Below are 19,421 nucleotides of genomic sequence, written 5' to 3'. Positions count from 1 at the left end.
GAACACTTTCTCATGTGCTTATTGATACTTTTGATTTCTTTACCTGAAAATTGCCTATTCATGTCTCTTGCCCATTTATCAGTTGGGGAATGGCTTGATTTTTTTATATAATTGATTTAACTCCTTGTATATTTGAGTAATTATACCCTTGTCCGAGTTTTTCGTTATAAAGATTTTTTCCCAATTTGTTGTTTCCCTTCTGATTTTGACTACATTGTTTTTGTTTGTACAAAAGCTTTTTAGTTTAATATAATCAAAACCATTTAATTTACATTTTGTAGTTTTCTCTAACTCTTGCTTGGTTTTAAAGTCTTTCCTTTCCCAGAGATCTGACAAGTATACTATTCTGTGTTCCCTTAAATTATTTATGGTTTCCCTCTTTATATTCAAGTCATTCACCCATTCTGAATTTATCTTGGTGTAGGGTGTGAGATGTTGATCTAAACCTTGTCTCTCCCATATTGTTTTCCAAATTTCCCAGCAGTTTTTGTCAAATAGTGGATTCATGTCCCAAAAGTTGGGCTCATCATACACTGTCTTGCTGATGTCATTTACCCCAAATCTGTTCCACTGATCCTCCTCTCTGTCTCTTAACCAGTACCATATTGCTTTATAGTATAGTTTAATATCTGGTACTGCTAGGCCCCCTTCCTTCACATTTTTTTTTCATTATTTCCCTTGATATTCTTGATCTTTTGTTATTCCAAATGAAATTTGTTATAGTTTTTTCTAATTCAGTAAAGAAGTTTTTTGGTAGTTTGATAGGTATGGCGCTAAATAGGTAAATTAATTTTGGTAGAATTGTCATTTTTATTATGTTAGCTCGTCCTACCCATGAGCAATCAATGGCTTTCCAATTGTTTAGATCCAGTTTTATTTGTTTGGAAAGTGTTTTGTAGTTGTTTTCATATAATTGCTGTCTTTGTTTTGGTAGATAGATTCCTAAGTGTTTTATATTGTCTAGGGTGATTTTAAATGGTGTTTCTCTTCTACTTCTTGCTGCTCTAATGTGTTGGAAATGTATAGAAATGCTAATGATTTATGTTCATTTATTTTGTATCCTGCAACTTTGCTAAAGTTGTTGATTATTTCTACAAGCTTCTTAGTTGATTCTCTAGGATTTTTTTTTTTTTAAAATTTTAAACCCTTAACTTCTGTGTATTGACTTATAGGTGGAAGATTGGTAAGGGTAAGCAATGGGGGTCAATTGACTTGCCCAGGGTCACACAGCTGGGAAGTGTCTGAGGCCGGATTTGAACCTAGGACCTCCTGTCTCTAGGCCTGGCTCTCAATCCACTGAGGTACCCAGCTGCCCCCTCTAGGATTTTTTAAGTATACCATCATATCATCTGCAAAGAGTGATAGCTTAGTCTCCTCATTGCCTATTTTGATACCTTCAATTTCTTTTTCTTCTCTAATTGCTACTGCTAGTGTTTCTAGTACTATGTTGAATAATAGAGGTGATAATGGGCATCCTTGTTTTACTCCTGATCTTTTTGGGAAGGCTTCTAATTTATCCCCATTGCATATGATGTTTGTTGATGGTTTTAGGTATATACTGTTCATTATTTTTAGGAAAGGTCCTTCTATTCCTGTACTTTTCAGTGTTTTCAATAGGAATGGATGCTATATTTTGTCAAAGGCTTTTTCAGCATCTATTGAGATGATCATGTGATAGTACCATATTGTTTTGATGATTAATATAAGTTAATATTTCCACTAGCTTTTTAGCCTAGTTCAAGATCTGATACTGCTAGGCCACCATCCTTCACATTTTTAAAAATCAATTCCCTTGATAGTCTTGATCTTTTGTTCTTCCAGATATACTGTGTTATAATTTTTTCTAATTCTATAAAAATTTTGTTGGTTGTTTGATAGTTATGGCACTGAGTAAGTAAATTAATTTAGGTAGGATTTTAATTTTTATTATATTAGCTTGTCCTACTCATGAAGAATTAATGTTTTTTCAGTTATTTAGATTTAATTTTAATTGTGTGAAAAAGATTTTGTAGTTTTGTTCATATAATTCCTGTGTTTGTCTTGGCAAATACATTCTCATTTTATACTGTCTAGAGCAGTGATGGGAAAACTTTTTCAAGAGGATACCAAAAGAAAGGAAATGCTCATCTGTCTGTCTGTTTCTAAGGCAACTCTTTCTAAGTTTCATTCTATTGTATCCTCATTGTATTCGTCAGATTAGGAATAATGTCTTACTGGAGGATAGAACATTTCAGGGGTCTGCATCTGGCCCGTGGGCCATAGTTTGCCCATCACTGGTCTAGAGTGATTTTAAATGGAGTTTCTTACTCTCACTCTTGCTGCTGAGTTATGTTGGTAACAGAAATGCAGATGATTTATGTGAGTTTATTTTGTTCCCTGCAACTTTGCTAAAGTTGTTAATATTTCGACTACCTTTTTAGTTGATTTTCTAGGATTTTTAAGCAAATCATCATATCTTCTGCAAAGAGTGATAGTTTAGTTTCCTCATTGCCTTCCTAAATTTCTTTTTCTTCTTTAATTGCTTCATTCCTGATCTTATTAGGAAGACTTCTAACTTATCTCCATTGCAGATGATACTTGCTGATGGTTTTAAATCTAATTTGTTTATTATTTTTAAGGAAAGTCCTAGGTATTTCTGTACTTTCTAGTGTTTTCAGTAGGAATGAATGTTGTATTTTGTTAAAGGCTTGTTCTGCATCTATTGGGATAATCATGTCATGTCTGTTAGTTTGATTATTGAGATGGTCAATTATGTGGATGGTTTTCCCAGTATTAAACCATGCTTGCATTCCTGGCATAAATCCCACCTCGTCATAGTGAATAATCCTTGTGATGACTTACTTTAGCCTCTTTGCTAGTATTTTATTTAAGGTTTTCCCATCTATGTTTATTAAGGAGATTGATCTGTAGTTTTCTTTCTCTGTTTTTTGTCTGCCTGGCTTTGGAATCAGTACCATATTTGTATCATAAAAAGAATTTGGTATGACTCCTTCTTTGCTTATTTTGTCAAATAGTTTGTAGAGTAGTGTGATTACTTCTTTAAATGTTTAAAAGATGAGCACTCCCTGCTTTCCTCATCACACTCATCTGCAACTAAATATAAAATGACTGAATATTTTCTAGTAAGAAATGACATTCATCATAAAGCAAAGACAGGATGTTTTGGCACATCATACCCAGTTTTTTCCCAAACTCTCAATATAAGAACAAAAGCCTGCTCTTCTTTACTTAGCTAGAATCAATCAGTCTGATCCCATATAACTTTGGAGTCTTCCTTCTGCCTTTAGCCTTTTAGAAAACTAAGTAGAGACTTAGTTTTTCTTTGTTTTCTCCTTATTAATCATTGGTAATATTTTTTTCCCCAGAATACTCAATAATTGCTACCTTTTCACAAACTTCAAAAAAATGTTCTCATTAGATGAATTCTGAGACTTGTGTTGAGGAGGGATTTCAGATCACCTTCTCTCTTCTCCACAGAATCTCCTACCTACCTCAGAGCACATACCCTCTCCCTAATTCCATAGGGGAAACTCTTAGAGTAAGACTCTTGTACAGTCCTTACTCTTCCAAGATGATTCTCACTTCAGACACAAAATGTCTTTGTCAGTATTCCATTAGGCTCTGAATGACTGGTCTGCAGAGCTGGCTTTGTCTGACCCTCTTCAAGGTGAAAAATTTGGTGTGAGTCCCTTGTGTTCTTCACTTTCTTCAAGTTAGTTGATGAAGACTAGATTGGATGAATTCTGCAGGGTCAGCTCTAAATCCTGTGACTTTTGCTGGTTTAGGGGTCAATAACATTCAAGGATGTGGCTGTTGACTTCACCCAGGAGGAATGGTGCCTGTTGGACCCTTCACAAAAAAAGCTGTACAGGGAAGTCATGCTGGAGAATGTGAAGAATCTACTCTTCGTGGGTAAGGACCATTTCCTCAGTTAACTCTGTATCTGCTATTAAGAGAATGTCTTCCATTTCATTCCAAAGGAACTTCCCTTTCCTTCCCAGCCTCTTCTTTTTTATTCATCTCTTACTTTTCTTCTCAGAACTGATTCCATTGAGAGTAAGGTTTAAGTATTACCTATTACCACTTTCTTCCTCTCCTTCTTATAATAGTATTCTTCCTCCACTCCCATTTTCCTCTTTATGTGGATTAATTTATGTTATTTTTCTTCTTCCTTCAGGTTTCTCATGGTGTCATCTTCTATCCACCCCTTTTTTTACATATCAACTTAAACAACTTAGTACCCCAATTTCTGCCTGTGAATAATCTATCCATTATGATAATGAAAACAATTTTTGAGTTACAAAAATCATTTTTCCATATAGGAATATAAACAATTTGACCTTACTTGAGTCTTAAAAATTTTTTTACCCTCTTTTTTGTTTGCCTCTTCATGTTTCTTTCCATTTTTGTATTTGGATATCATATTTTCCATTTAGTTCTGGTCATTTCTTTAGGAATGCTTGGAAATCTTCTATTTTGTTAAGTACCCATACTTTCCTCTCAAAGTCAGTTTTGATGGGTAGGTGATTCTTGCTTGTAAACCCAATCCTCTTGCCTTCCTGAATATCATATTCCAAGCTTTCAGGTTCTTTATTGTGGCAGCTGCCAGATCCTGTGTAATCCTGACTGAGATCCTTGATATCTGAATTGTTTTTTTCTGGCTATTTGCAGTATTTTTTACTTGGCCTCGAAGCTCTTGAATTTGGCAATTAAATTCCTGTGGTTTGTCTTTTGAGTATTTAATGTAGAGGTTCATCTATGTCCCTTTTCAATCTCTATTTTACCCTTGTTCAAGAATATCAGGGAAATGTTCTTCTAATTTATAATCATATGATGTCAAGGCTTCTATTTTTTTTCTAGCCTTTCAGGTAGATCAATGATTCCTAAATTGTCTCTCCTAAATCTGTTTTCTAGGTCATTTGTCTTTTAAATATACAAAATGTGGAAAGTCTTTCACTTGGAAGGAAAAACTTGCTGAACATCAGAGAATCCACACTGGAGAGAAACATTATGAATGTAAACAATGTGGAAAGGCTTTCACTTGGAGGTGGAAGCTTGCTGAGCATCAGAGACTCCACACTGGAGAGAAACCTTATAAATGTAAACAATGTGGAAAGGCTTTCACTTGGAGGGGAAAACTTGCTGAGCATCAGAGAACTCACACTGGAGAGAAACCTTATGAATGTAAACAATGTGGAAAGGCTTTCACACAGAGCCACCATCTTGTTTCACATCAAAGAATCCACTCTGGAGAGAAACCTTACGAATGTACACAATGTGGAAAGGCATTCATATACAGGGTGAGTCTTGCTTCACATCAGATGATCCACACTGGAGAGAAACCTTATAAATGTATACAGTGTGGAAAGGCTTTCATATACAGGGTGAGTCTTGTTGCACATCAGAGAATCCACTTTAGAGAGAAACCTTATAAATGTAAACAATGTGGAAAGGGTTTCAAAGAGAGAATCTTTCTTGCTAAGCATCAGAGAACCCACTCTGGAGAGAAACCTTATGAATGTACACAGTGTGGAAAGGCTTTCACAGAGAGGGGCTCTCTTGCTAAGCATCAGAGAACCCACTCTGGAGGGAAATCTCATAAATGTACGCAATGTGGAAAGTCTTTCAGAGAGAGGGGCTTTCTTGCTAAGCATCAGAGAACCCACTCTGGAGAGAAATCTTATGAATGTAAACAATGTGGAAAGGCTTTCACAGAGAGGGGCTCTCTTGCTAGGCATCAGAGAATCCACTCTGTAGAGAAACCTTATGAATGTAAACAATGTGGAAAGGCTTTTAAACGGAAGAGCCATCTTGCTTCACATCAGAGAACCCATTCTGGAGAGAAACCTTATGAATGTACACAGTGTGGAAAGGCTTTCCTGCACAAGGTGGGTCTTGCTGCACATCAGAGAATCCACACTGGACATAAACCTTATCAATGTAAACAATGTGGAAAGGCTTTCACACAGAGCGCTGGTCTTGCCGTACATCAGAGAATCCACTCTGGAGAGAAACCTTATGAATGTAAACAATGTGGAAAGGCTTTCACAGCGAGCGGCTCTCTTGCTAAACATCAGAGAATCCACTCTGGAGAGAGACCTTATGAATGTACACAATGTGGAAAGGCTTTCACAGAGAGAGGCTCTCTTGCTAAGCATCAGAGAATCCACTCTGGAGAGAAACCTTATGAATGTATACAGTGTGGAAAGGCATTCACAGAGAGGGGCTCTCTCACTGTACATCAGAGAATCCACTCTGGAGACAAACCTTATGAATGTAAACAATGTGGAAAGACTTTCACACGGAGTGGCCATCTTGCTGTACATCAGAGAATCCACACTGGAGAGAAACCTTATGAATGTAAACAATGTGGAAAGGCTTTCACAGTGAGTGGCAATCTTGCTAAGCATCAGAGAATCCACCTTTGAGAGAAACCTTATGAATGTTATAAATTCTGATAGACTTTCTCTTAATGCTCCACAGTTGCTTCATTTCCAAAAATCCCAACTGCAGGGAAACCTCATGAATGAGGCTGAGGTTACAGTTGACAGTCTTAGCTTTAACAGAGGATCCACACTAGAGGGAAACTTGATGAATGTGATCAGTGTAGTAAGGTGTTCAGGGAGCAATCATCTCTTATTTCCAAGGAGGAATTCCTTTTGGGGAGAAACCTTATTCCTTTCATGAATGAAGGAAAACATTGAAATTTAAATGAAGAGTCCATAGTTTGTTTAGTATGAGAAATGTTTTCTCAACAGACCAGTTCCAGATTGATTCCCTGTAGAAAGGCTTTCATCCAGAGGTCATCGCTTCATGTGGGAAAAAAACCTAATGGATGTGCTAAAGTTTATGTGTTTTCTTCAGGCGAGGGCGATCAATATCATTTGGAGAAATGCAAGTGATGACAAGTCTGAGGAATCAGCCCACATCTATTAGATTGGCTATTATGACAAAAAAGGAAATTGACAAAAGTTGTATGAGATGTGGGAAGATTGAAAAAGGAATGAACTTTTGGACTTGTGAACTAATTCAGCATTCTAGAGAGATCAATTTGGAACCATGTCTAAAGGTCATTAAAAAACAAATGGGGAAAGGATCTATATGTATGAAAAAATACAAAACACTTAAACGTGCTCTTTTTACGATGACAAAAAATCTGAAATGAAGTATCATTTGAGAAATGGCTGAGCAAATGGTGGCATCTGGTTATAAAGGAATCCTACTATTTTATCATTATTGAGGAGAAGGAGAAGGTCAGAAAAACCTGGAAAGACTTGAGAACTGATGCAGACATTTTAATTTAATATAATCAAAATTATACATTATATATTTTGTAAGTTCTGTATCTTTTGTTTGAGGTGTGTAAGATTTAAAATTAATGTCCAACAACTCTTAAGTATTAATTTCATAAAGTTTGTTAATAATCACTTGAAGTAGAAGTAATAAAAAAGAAATAGAAGTATAAAAATCTAATTATCTAACAAAATTAAGACCAAGTGAATAAGTTTTCCTTGCCAGCTCAAAAAGCCTGCTCCAGCAGACTCCAATAACCAAAAAAGAGTGAGAGACAGGGCTACAAAAAATTTATATCCTCTCTACATTAGCCCATAAATTAAGAAGGAAAGTGGGATGCTGGGAACTTGAGTTTTAGGGTTCAGAAATTAATTACACAATCCCCCCTCTGATTCACATGGGAAAAGAGTAGAAATCTCCCAGATTTACCTGCCTAGTATCCCCATGGAATCAGTACACATAACTAACATATCTCTAAAGATCTTTAACTAGAGGTACATACAATATTGCATTTCCTAAGGGGAAATTACAATAACTTGGGGATTAGAGGGAAATAGAGAGAACAAAACAAATGATTGCTAGGAGCATTAACAAAAAGCCAATTAAGGAGCCATCCCATTTGGCATAAGAATTTACATTCAAGACAAATGCATTAAACACCCCACCCACCCCCTTAAATTTCACTACATCCCATATTTCATTCTGGATCTTTTGGTGCAGTGTGTGTTTTCTGCAGGCATCTTCATGGCAACTTCTTCAAACAGTTCACTTTCTGAATTCAGGGAAATAGCAGATTTCTTATCCTAAAACTACTCTCAAACAAGAACATTTTTATAAATCTAGGATTATATGACAATTATACAATCCCCCCTGAGGACAGTGTTGACACACAGATCACCCAGGAATACCTGGCTAAGTTATTAGGTATGTGAATCAGTTGTTAAAAGGAAGTGGAAAACATTTAAAAGAAAAAAAACCTACAAAGTGAAATTTGGTAAAAGATATAAAACATTCAGAAGAGAAATTCTGAAAACTGACTTAAAATGGACATAATTATGGGTATTAAGAAACCTATATATGGCATAAATGAGGCAACCTGAGGGGACATTGGATTGACTTAACCTGTGATTTATATTAATCTGTTTCCTCATGAAGTGACTCTAAAATGTCCTCTCATTTCTGTGTGCTTATGACTAAAGTGATGACTATAAGATGGTGGGCTGGTAGAGTTTAGCCACCACATGCCAGGGTGAGATTTAATACCACCAGTGAATAATGTCCAAAGGCTGAACAATCTATTTTCATAAAGAATGTCTGTTACATAGTCCTTATCAATATCCCTATTGATAGCCTACAAATCACAAAAGGAATTTTGTGACCTCCATCCTGAGCAATGCCCCAAATTTTGAAACTGAGCAAGCAAGATGCCCACAACCATTCTTTGAATCAGAATTGTTCTTTATCAGAGAAGTGTCTTCTCTGGACTGATAGTAAAATACTTTTTTGTTCCTGACATGAGCAAACAACCGAGCAGGCATCCAGCTCCTGCCAGGATACAAGGTACAGTAATTGGGTGTCATTTATAATCTTGGGGAAAATGCAAGGATGGTCCCTAGTTGGTAAAGGAGCATGTGCCAAGCAGGAGCTCTGACGAGCATCTCAGTCTCCAAGGGAAAATGCAAATTAAAATGTTTGAACATCTTTTTTCCTCCTGCCCAGCAAACCTTTCTGGGAAACAGCAGCTTATTGCCTCAAGGACATTTGCTGAGCTTTGGAAATTTGTATGTAGCTGCCAAAGCAAAAGTGCTAGGACACAGTGTATGGCATGGGTTGACCAGGAGTGATAATCCTAGCCCCATAGAGAAACTGGGAGAATGAGTTGTCAGTGGGGCTGCCAACCTCTTAGGTTCAGGCCCTAACCTTCTTTGAACTGGGCAGTACATGCTTTCCAACTTCAGGGGCTAGAGAAGCCTCTTCTCAAGTCTTCTTCAATAGGCTATTCACTGCAGCACCAAGATCTCTAATTTTGCTATCTGAACTGCACACAGACCTGAGTAGGGCTTTTTTGGGCATGACCATCCCAAAAGGAGTTCATGTGGCTTTCTCTGATAGAATGGAAGATCCTTGAGGGCAGAGACTTTTATTTTGACATTTCTATCTGTAGTACCTACACCACTACCAGGCCACAGTAGACATTGAATCAGTTCTTCTTGACTGATTTAGTCTAGGTGGCTTTTCTTAGTCCTCAATCTCATGTTTCTCACTGCTATTGTCTGCCCTTCTCAAAGTCCTTTCTATCTACTCCATCTATTCCTTATAGACCTTTTGTCTATAGCTGTTCTCACATCTTCCCTTTTTGAATATTGGCTCTTTAAAGCAAAGAATTGTGTTGGAATTATGCCTGAAGTTTTAAAAGAATTGATCCAGTAATACCAGTGCTAGGTCTGTATCCCAAAGAGAGAAAAAAAAATGGGAATGGACCAGTTTATACAAAAATATTTATATCTGTGCTTTTTGTGGTGGCAAAAAATTGGAGATTGAGGGGATGTCTCAATTGGGAAAGGGCTGAACAAATTGTGGCATATGATGGTGATGGAATATTATCATGCTATAAGGAATGATGAACTGTTTGATTAATATAAGAAATGGAAGGACCAATATGAATTGAGGTAGAGTGAAATTAGTAGATCCAGGAGAACATTATACACAGGAACTGAAACATCATGGGACAATCAAAGGTAACAGACTTTGCAATGTAATGATCCAGGACAATTCTGAGAGATTTAAGAAAAGAGTGTTATTAATGTCTAGAAAAAGAACCGTTGGAGTGGAAATGCAGAAGAAATCGTGATTTATCACTTGTTTATGTGAGTATGTGATCTGAGGTTTTGGTTGTAAAAGATTATTCTATTACAAAAATGAACAATATGGAAACAAGCATTGAGAGATAATGCATGTAAAACCCAATGGGATTGTTTGTCAACTATGGGAGGGTGTTGGAAGAGGGGAAGGAGACAACATGAATCATGTAACCTTTGAAAATTCATGTGAAAATTTGTTAATGGAAAATAATAAAGCAAATTTAAAATGAAATATTCCAGTGGGAAAAATTGATCATGTATTACAGCAATCCTCCAGAAATTTTCAAGAAAAAAAATGATTATTATAACCTTTACAAGCCATAATGAAATAAAAATATGTTCAAAGATTGGTTATTAAAAAAAGTTTTAATCAATTTTTCTTATGTGAAGAGTTGAATCAAACTTTCTTTTTCTATCAATCAGCAACTTAATCAATCTAAAATTTAAACACCCCTACTTAACACTAAGTAAGAGTTCACAAGTCACTTGCTAAAGTGGGTGCCAACTCCAGAGGCCACTGCCCTGCTCTGGGCAGTGCTAGGTAAATTGAAGGACTGTAATTGGTTCCTGTAAAGTGGAGGAAGGGACATGGACAAAGCCCTGAACTTCCTCTCCAAAGGGATCTTCCACCTTGGCTCTTGGACTGCTTCTTAAAGAACTGCTCCTGGATCTTCTTTATTATTATGGGATTGTTTATTATGGGAGATGTAGGAAGAAATACTCTTGAAAAATGATGATACTATAGTGGAGGCAGAATATGAGGAGAAGCTAGAATGACTGATATCCATGATTTGTTTATGTAATGTTTAAAGATCAATGGAGAAATCTGAATGATTCCAAATGCCAAAAATATGTTGCTGTATATTTTCCCAAGGAATGTCTGCTTGATTGTAAAGAAGAGGGGTTATACAAATCCATTTAAATTCAGCATGACATTTTGATTTAATTCTCACTTTTATATTTTGCAGTTGATTTCCAAAGTATAAGACACTTTCTTCAAGAACATTCACTTGAGCTTCCAATCCCTTATCAATATGTTCTTGGGTCAGAAGAGCAAGGGAAATGTTTATCTACATATTGAGCAGTGTGAATCTTGTAGCAATCCAGGTATACATTAATTTTGATATTATTCTAAGAGTGCTCAAAAAACTTAACTCTTATACTGCTAATGATTGATCTCTGTAATCTTGAGCCAAATTGCACATCAACCTTGCCAAATCTCTAGCTCTCCACTAAGACTACACCCCAGAAGACAGATCACTTATCTCAGACTTTACCTTCAATGATCAATTAACATAGGTAACAAACATCAGTAGATGCCTTAGGCCATATCAGCTCTGGATCATGATCTTAGCTCTACCTATTGTTTCAAGTTTTGGCAATTTGCATTTTATGATGATGACCTCATAATGTTAATGTATCAAGCCACTGAGCTCTCCCCTTCCCTCCATACTGTTGCAACCCCAATAAAGGTGACAAGAAATCAGTTGGCAAGGAAGCTTTTGACCATCAGAGCTTACTCGCTGTCTGTCTACCTTATGCCAAAACTTTCTGTGTCTGTGTGTCTTTATTCTCACCTTATGTTCTCTTTCCATTAATCCTTAACCCATAACCCATTTTCACTCAGTCCTTGGTTCCCCTTTCTGAGTGTCCAACCCACTAGGAATCTTCGTGGAGTCGGTGGACAGCTTCATCTGGCGCCCATCGTGGATTTACACCTGAGAGGAAGACTGCAGTGCAGGACCCGGGATGGTCAAAGGACTTCAGGTGGCCTCTGGGGTGAGTCGCTGACCACTAGAAAATGGGTCAGAAACTTTCTTCTCACACTAGTTACATACGATTGCTAAAATCTTTAGTGCACAGGCAAGGTTTTTCCTTTATACATCACCTTTCTTCCACAGCCTTCCAAGATTCCTCTTCAGGATGTATTTTAACAAATTGTATTAAACCTTCTATTTCTGTTTCCACTGTATTTGTTGTTAACAACCACCTTTTGTTATGCTTCCTATTAATATGACTTCTGATTGATATAATGATCCAGGTATATATGCCTTGCAATTAATTTCTGACAGTTTAAGTTGTCCCAAACGTGCATTGTCAGGATTCCAGTGTCTGTCCATGGGTGAAAGATCATTATTAAGATTCAAGTGATTAGTAACAAACATGGCATGAGTTAAAATATGAGGAGAAGAATGTGAAAAATTACCATCCTGTAGTTTAATTTGTACCTTTAAAGTTTGATGAGCTCATTCTATTATGGCCTGCCCCTGTGGATTGTAGGGAATTCCTGTGGAATGTGAAATGTGAAAAGTAGCACAAAACCTTTTAAAGGCCTTGAAAGTGTATACAGGGCCATTGTCAGTTTTCAGTGCTTTAGGTATTCCTAAATAAGAAAAGTAGGAAAATATCCTTGAATGCTTCTCCAGTGTGAGCTGCAGCAAATAAAACAGGAGAAAATGTATCATTAGAAATATGTACAAAGGATAATGGGCCAAAAGAAGGAATGTGTGTACTATCCATCTGCCAAAGATGATTTGGTTTGAGACTCCTAGGATTAAGTGCGTAGTGAAAAGAGGGAAAATGGGAGCAGTTTCGGACGATAGTTCTTGCAGCTTCTCGGTGTTGGTGGAAACTGGTGTTGGAGGGAAGAAGCATTCTGGTGATGTATTGTGTGACTAATTTCTGTTTCCTCCAAAGCTATAAAAATTGTTCAGGTTAAGGAATCAGCAAGTTGATTACCTTCACGAATAGGACCTGGTGATGACGAATGAGACCTGCCATAAAATGGAACGTCACGGGCTTGTATTCATTTTTGTAGGGGCAGCAAAAGTGGAAAGACAGAAGTCTTAGAAGCCAGCAAAGTCCCTGTCTCAATGTGAGGAAAAAGTTGAACCACATGCTGAGAATCTGAATACAAATCAAAAGGCACATTAGTTAGTTTTTGAAATGCAAATGACACTGCCAAGATCTCTGTGGCTGTGCTGATTTTTCCCTGGTCTCCCATAAGAAGGATTCATGGTTAATTATAGTCACAGCCCTGCCTGCCTTTTGATGACCCATCAGTAAAGACCATAACTGCAGGGGAGGGAGTGGATTGGAAGATCTTGAGGGAAAAACAATTGCCTGTCTATTTAAGAACTGTAAGAGAGGCTGGGAAGGAATGTGGAAAAGCATCTGCCCCATGCAATTTATTACTGAAATCTGTGGAATAAATATAAAGATTATCAACCTGCATTGCATTCAAAGGTGTAATTATAGATGTTGGATCTTTCCCAAAGAGCTCTCTGCTTGTCTGGGTCCTTTCAAAATCAATTCAGCAATTAGCATAGTATACAAAGAAATGATTTTCCGAGTAGGACTGTGCCAATGAAGCCATTGCAGTGGGGCTTCCTGCCACAGACAGCCTGTAGGATATTGCTCTGTGGGAAGGATTATCAATGACCTGACCGAGGCAAACTATAATCAATACATGAAAGCTGCTGGTTGTTAATAGCCTGATGTACTAAGGCTAAAGCTTTAGCTCCCTCCTCTGTAAGTTTGCAGGGGGAGGTGGCTGAAGAATCTCCTTTTAGAAGATGGGGCTCTTGGCACCAGATGACAGACAAATCTAGGGAACAGAGGCTTTCTTAAGGGAAGGAGGGATCGATTTTCATTGGATCTGTCCTGGATTTCATGTCCTGATAGATATATTCATCCTCACTATTTCTTTTACTATCAGTTTTCCCAGCTTCATTATCTAAAACATTGAGTTCACAATATCTTCCTGATTCCCTATTAATAGTCTGCAATTCATAATAGGATCCTCTATAGGGTCTGTAGGTACCAAATTCTGAACTACCAATCTATTACAGAGACTTGGAATATTCCATCCCAGGTAGTGCAGCAGTGGAAAAAATCCCTAAAAAAAAAAAAGGAGACTCGCGAAGGACCAAGGCCCAGGGCATGATGGCCTTTCGGGCTCCCAGCCTGGCTCTTACCCCTCCTCTGTGGCTGGTCACTTGCCTTCTCTTTGACATGGACAGCCTCCTTCTGGATACGGAGAGGCTCTATTCAGTGATATTCCAGGAAATCTGTGACTGCTATGGAAAGAAATATACATGGGATGTGAAAAGCTATGGTTGTGGGTAAAAAGGCATTGGATGCAGCCCAGGTTATTGTAGAAGTCCTGGATCTTACATTAACCAAAGAGGAACTATTGACAGAAAGCAAAATGAAACAAGAACAGATATTTCCAACAACTACATTTTTGCTAGCTGTTGAGAAGCTGATTAATCATCTACATAGACACTTGTTGCTACTGCTTCAGCTGGATTGTCATTTGAATGGAAGACAGGAAGACACAAAGAATTTTTTAGTTTATTTAATCATCTTGTTCTGGGTGATGACCCTGATGTGAAGAGTGGCAAACCGGAGCCTGATATGTTTCTAACTTGTGCAAAGAGATTTTCTCCTGCTCCTCTTGCTGAAAAGTGCCTTGTGTTTGAAGATGCTCTAAATGTAGTTGAGGCAGCACTTGCAGCTGGGATGCAGGTTGTTATAGTTCCAGATGAACAGTTAAACCCAGACTTTACAAGAAAGGCAACCTTGGTGCTGAAATCACTGGACTTTAAGCCAGAATTGTTTGGTTTGCCACCACATGATTGAAAGAATTCTAATGATGATCTGTTTTGTAGCATTTTTCCTCTACATGGTATCTTGAATTTTTTTTTCCATTTTAATGAGGAACTGATAAGAAAGTCAACATATAATCAAAAAAAGTTTGTTAGCCAATAATTTAGTCACTTGAATGGTTCCGGGTTGAGATGGCAGCAGAGTAAAAAGCACCTGACCTCTCCTAACCCACACATATAGGACTCCTCAAGAAGACATAAAAACAAATTGAGACGAATGAAGGGACCCCACAACAGGGCGCAGCATTGAAGGTACATAGAATCAGGGCATTTCCATGCTATAAAGGGGTGAAACAGCTTTCACTAAAACACAAGCTGAGCAAACCCCTCCACCCCCATACCACCTACAGTGCCAAAGCCAGCTCAAAAGAGTTGGGGCACCCATTAAGTCATTGGCAGCTACCTGGGGTCACCAGGGCCCGCTCCTGAAAGCAGCAAGACTTAAGACCCCAAGAGGCTAAAGAACGAGTGGACTTTGAACACAGACCCTGAGCATAGGCTCAGACGTGGATCCTGAGAGCAGGAGTGGACCTTGAGTGGGGACCCAGTGCAGAGGGATGCACGATTGTGGAAGCAGCTTCATGCAGAGGAACAAACAAAGGGACTGTTAAAGGAGCATCGGGCAGAGGAACAAACAAAGGGACCACCAGGAGGCTTGACCCTGAGAACTAGACCTGAGACATCAGGAGCCTAAAGAGCTTGGACAGACCCGGGGTGTGAGGATAAAGTTGAGAGGGCACGAGGCTCACAATGGCAAGCCATCCACAGGAACGCCAAGAGGGAAAGATCAACAAGAAGAAATCTTTAACACTCAACAACTTTTACACAGAAAATCCAGACAACAGAGCAAACAACAGAGGAGAACAAACAAATAATCATATCCAAACCTTCCCAAAACAATGAAAACTGGTCACAAGCTATTGAAGAGTTCAAATCTGAGATGATAAAAAGATGGAAGAGATTTGGCAAGAAAATAACAGTTTAAAAGGCAGCATTTCTCAATTGGAAAGTGAGGCAAGTAAACTGAAGACCAGAAATGACCAGATTAAAAAGGAAAACCAGTCTCTAAAAGCTAGAATTGGGCAATTTGAAAAAGATGCCCCTATGTCAAAAGAATTGATAAGCAAATTGGAGACCAAAATCAAACAGCTGGAAAACAGGACAGACCAAATCAAAAAGGAAAATCAAAAGATTAGAGCAGAAAACCAGTCTCTAAAGACAAGAATTGGGCAAGTAGAAATCAATGATCTCTCAAGACAGCAAGAACAAATAAAACAAAGTCCAAAGACTGATAAAATAGAAGGCAAGATGAAATATCTCAATGAGAAATTGACAGATCAAGAAAACAGGTCGAGAAGAGAGAATCTGAGAATCATTGGTCTTTCTGAAAAAGCAGAAATTAATAGAAATTTGGACTCCATACTAAAATTATTCAGCAAAACTGCCCTGAAGTTCTACAACAAGAGGGCAATATAGACATTGAAAGGATCCATAGGTCGCCCTCTACACTAAACCCTGAAAAGACAACTCCCAGGAATATAATAGCCAAATTCAAGAGCTTCCAAGTAAAAGAAAAAATTTTACAAGACGCCAGAAAGAGATAATTCAGATATCAAGGAGGACCAATCAGGATCACACAGGATCTGGCAGCCTCCACACTACAAGACTGCAAGGCCTGGAATATGATATTCAGAAAGCCAAGAGAACTGAGTCTATAACCAAGGATGACCTACCCATCAAAACTGACTATATACTTCCAGGGGAAAGTATGGACATTCAACAAGATAGAAGATTTCCAAGTATTTCCACAGAAAAGACAAGGACTAAATGGAAAGTTCGATATCCAACCACAAAAATCAAGAGAAACATGAAAAGGTAAATAAGAAACAGAAGGGAAAGAAAAAACACTTTATTTTTTAAATCTGCCTCTTTAAGGGCTTCAATAAGATCTAATTATTTGTATTTCTATGTGGAGAAATGTTATGTATAATTATCTGTAGTGAACTCTGTTCACCATTATAGCATTCACTATTATAATAATTAGAAGAATTATTCATAGGGAGAGGTTGGAATACTAAATGGTCTAAGATGATATGGGTGGGAGGGAAAGAGGGGGATGAATAGTAGAGGACACCAAGAGAATCTTGAAGGAATAAGAAAAATAGGATATTTTATTACACACAAAGAGGGCATGGGAAGGGGAAGGGATGAATACTATTATAAGAAGGAGAGGAAGAGAGCATTAAGAGGTAATAGGTAAACCTTACTCTCAGTGTAATCAACCCTGAGAGGGAAGAATAGCTATATCCATTGGGATATAAAACTCTCTCTAACCCTACTGAGAAAGTCAGAAGGGATAAACCAAGGGGAGCAGGGGAGTGGGGAGGTCAAAAAAGGGAGGGGGAGAAGAAGGAGGAGGGAATTCATCAGGCCTTAAAAATAAAAAGAGGGGAATAATAAGGGAGGGAGTAAAAAGGGAAGTAAATCAAGAGAGGGGACAAGGGTTACTGGCTTAAAGCAAACCACTGGTTTAAAAGGAAAGAGTGTAAGAAGAAGAGATAGAATTAGGGGAGGACACCAAAATGTCAGCGAATACACAACTGATAATTATAACTCTGAATGTGAATGGGATGAACTTGCCCATAAAACAGAAGCAAAAAGCAGAGTGGATTAGAAAACAAAAGCCTACCATATGTTGTCTACAAGAAACACATGTGAGGCGGTGGACATACACAGGTGTAAGGTAAAGGGCTTGAGGAAAATCTTTTGGGCTTCAAATGAGAAAAAGAAGGCAGGAATGGCAATCATGATTTCTGACAAAGCCAAAGTAAAAATAGATTGATTAAAAAAGACAGGGAAGGTCATTACATCCTGATAAAAGGCAGTATAGACAATGAGGAAATAACAGTGCTCAATATGTATGCACCAAATGGCATAGCTTCCAAATTCCTAAAGGAGAAAGTGGCAGAGCTCAAGAAGGAAATAGATAGTAAAACCATACTAGTGGGAGATCTAAATATTCCTCTTTCACATCTAGATAAATCAAACCAAAAAATAAATAAGAAAGAGATAAGAGAGGTGAATGAAGTCCTAGAAAAATTAGATTTAATAGATATGTGGAGAAAAATAAATAGGGACAAAAAGGAATACATCTTCTTTTCAGCTACACATGGCACATCACAAAGACTGACCATGTAATAGGGCATAGAAACATTGCAAACAAATGCAAAAGAGCAGAAATAATAAATGCAACCTTCTCAGATCATAATGCAATAAAAATAATAATTAGGAAGGGCACCTGGACAGGCAATCAAAAACCAATTGGAAATTAAATAATATGATTCTTCAAAACCAGTTAGTCAAAGAAGAAATCATAGAAACAATCAACAATTTCATTGAAGAGAATGATAATGATGAGACATCCTACCAAACTCTGTGGGATGCAGCCAAGGCAGTACTCAGGGGGAAATTTATATCCTTGAGTGCATATATTAACAAATTAGGGAGGGCAGAGATTAATGAATTGGGTATGCAACTTAAAAAAGTAGAAAGCGAGCAAATTAAAAATCCCTAGATGAAAACTAAATTAGAAATACTAAAAATCAAGGGAGAAATTAATAAAATCGAAAGTAAAAGAACTATTGAATTAATAAATAAGACTAGAAGCTGGTATTTTGCAAAAACAGATAAAATAGACAAAGTACTGGTCAATCTAATAAAAAAAAAGAAAGAAGAAAACCAAATTAACAGTATCAAAGATGAAAAGGGAGACCTCAACTCTAATGAAGAGGAAATAAAGGCAACCATTAACAACTATTTTGCCCAATTATATGGCAATAAATATAGCAATCTAGGTGAGATGGATGAATATTTACAAAAATATAAATTGCCAAGATTAACAGCAGAAGAAATAGAATATCTAAATTATCCCATGTCAGAAAAAGAAATTGAACAAGCCATCAAAGAACTCCCTAAGAAAAAATCCACAGAGCCTGATAGATTCACAAGTGAATTCTATCAAACATTCAAAGAGCAACTAATCCTAATACTATACAAATTATTTGATATAATAAGCAAAGAAGGAATCCTACCAAACTCCTTTTATGACACAAATATGGTACTGATTCCAAAGGCACGTAGATCAAAAACAGGGAAAGAAAACTATAGACCAATCTCCCTAATGAACATATATGCAAAAATCTTAAGTAGAATACTAGCAAAGAGACTCCAGCAAGTGATCAAGAGGATCATCCACCATGATCAGGTGGGATTTATACCAGGAATGCAAGGATGGTTCAACATTAGGAAAACCATCCACATAATTGATGATATCAACAATCAAACAAACAAAAATCACATGATTATCTCAATAGATGCTGAAAAAGCCTTTGACAAAATACAGCACCCATTCCTATTGAAAACACTGGAAAGTATAGGAATAGAAGGACCTTTCCTAAAAATAATAAATAGGGGGGCAGCTGGGTAGCTCAGTAGATTGAGAGTCAGGCCTAGAGACAGGAGGTCCTAGGTTCAAATCCAGGTTCAGACACTTCCTAGCTGTGTGACTCTGGGCAAGTCACTTGACCCCCCCCCCCCC

General features: G+C 37.5%; 1 protein-coding gene and 2 pseudogenes across 1 annotated transcript in view; 2 read left to right on the top strand and 1 right to left on the bottom strand.

The window, feature by feature from the left end:
* Positions 1-6,458, top strand: part of LOC123239024 — a 10,045-nt pseudogene extending 3,587 nt beyond the window's left edge.
* LOC123240721 (zinc finger protein 420-like) overlaps positions 1-19,421 on the bottom strand; it is an 87,171-nt gene that overhangs the window by 37,477 nt on the left and 30,273 nt on the right. The gene's annotated exons all lie outside the window — the stretch shown is intronic.
* LOC123239847 lies at positions 14,154-14,798 on the top strand (annotated as a pseudogene).

Source organism: Gracilinanus agilis, chromosome 3 (assembly GCF_016433145.1).
Source record: "Gracilinanus agilis isolate LMUSP501 chromosome 3, AgileGrace, whole genome shotgun sequence".
In the NCBI taxonomy this organism is placed as follows: Eukaryota; Metazoa; Chordata; class Mammalia; order Didelphimorphia; family Didelphidae; genus Gracilinanus; species Gracilinanus agilis.
The sequence above is the reverse complement of the archived record's forward strand: the minus strand, read 5'-3'. Positions and strand labels throughout refer to the sequence as shown.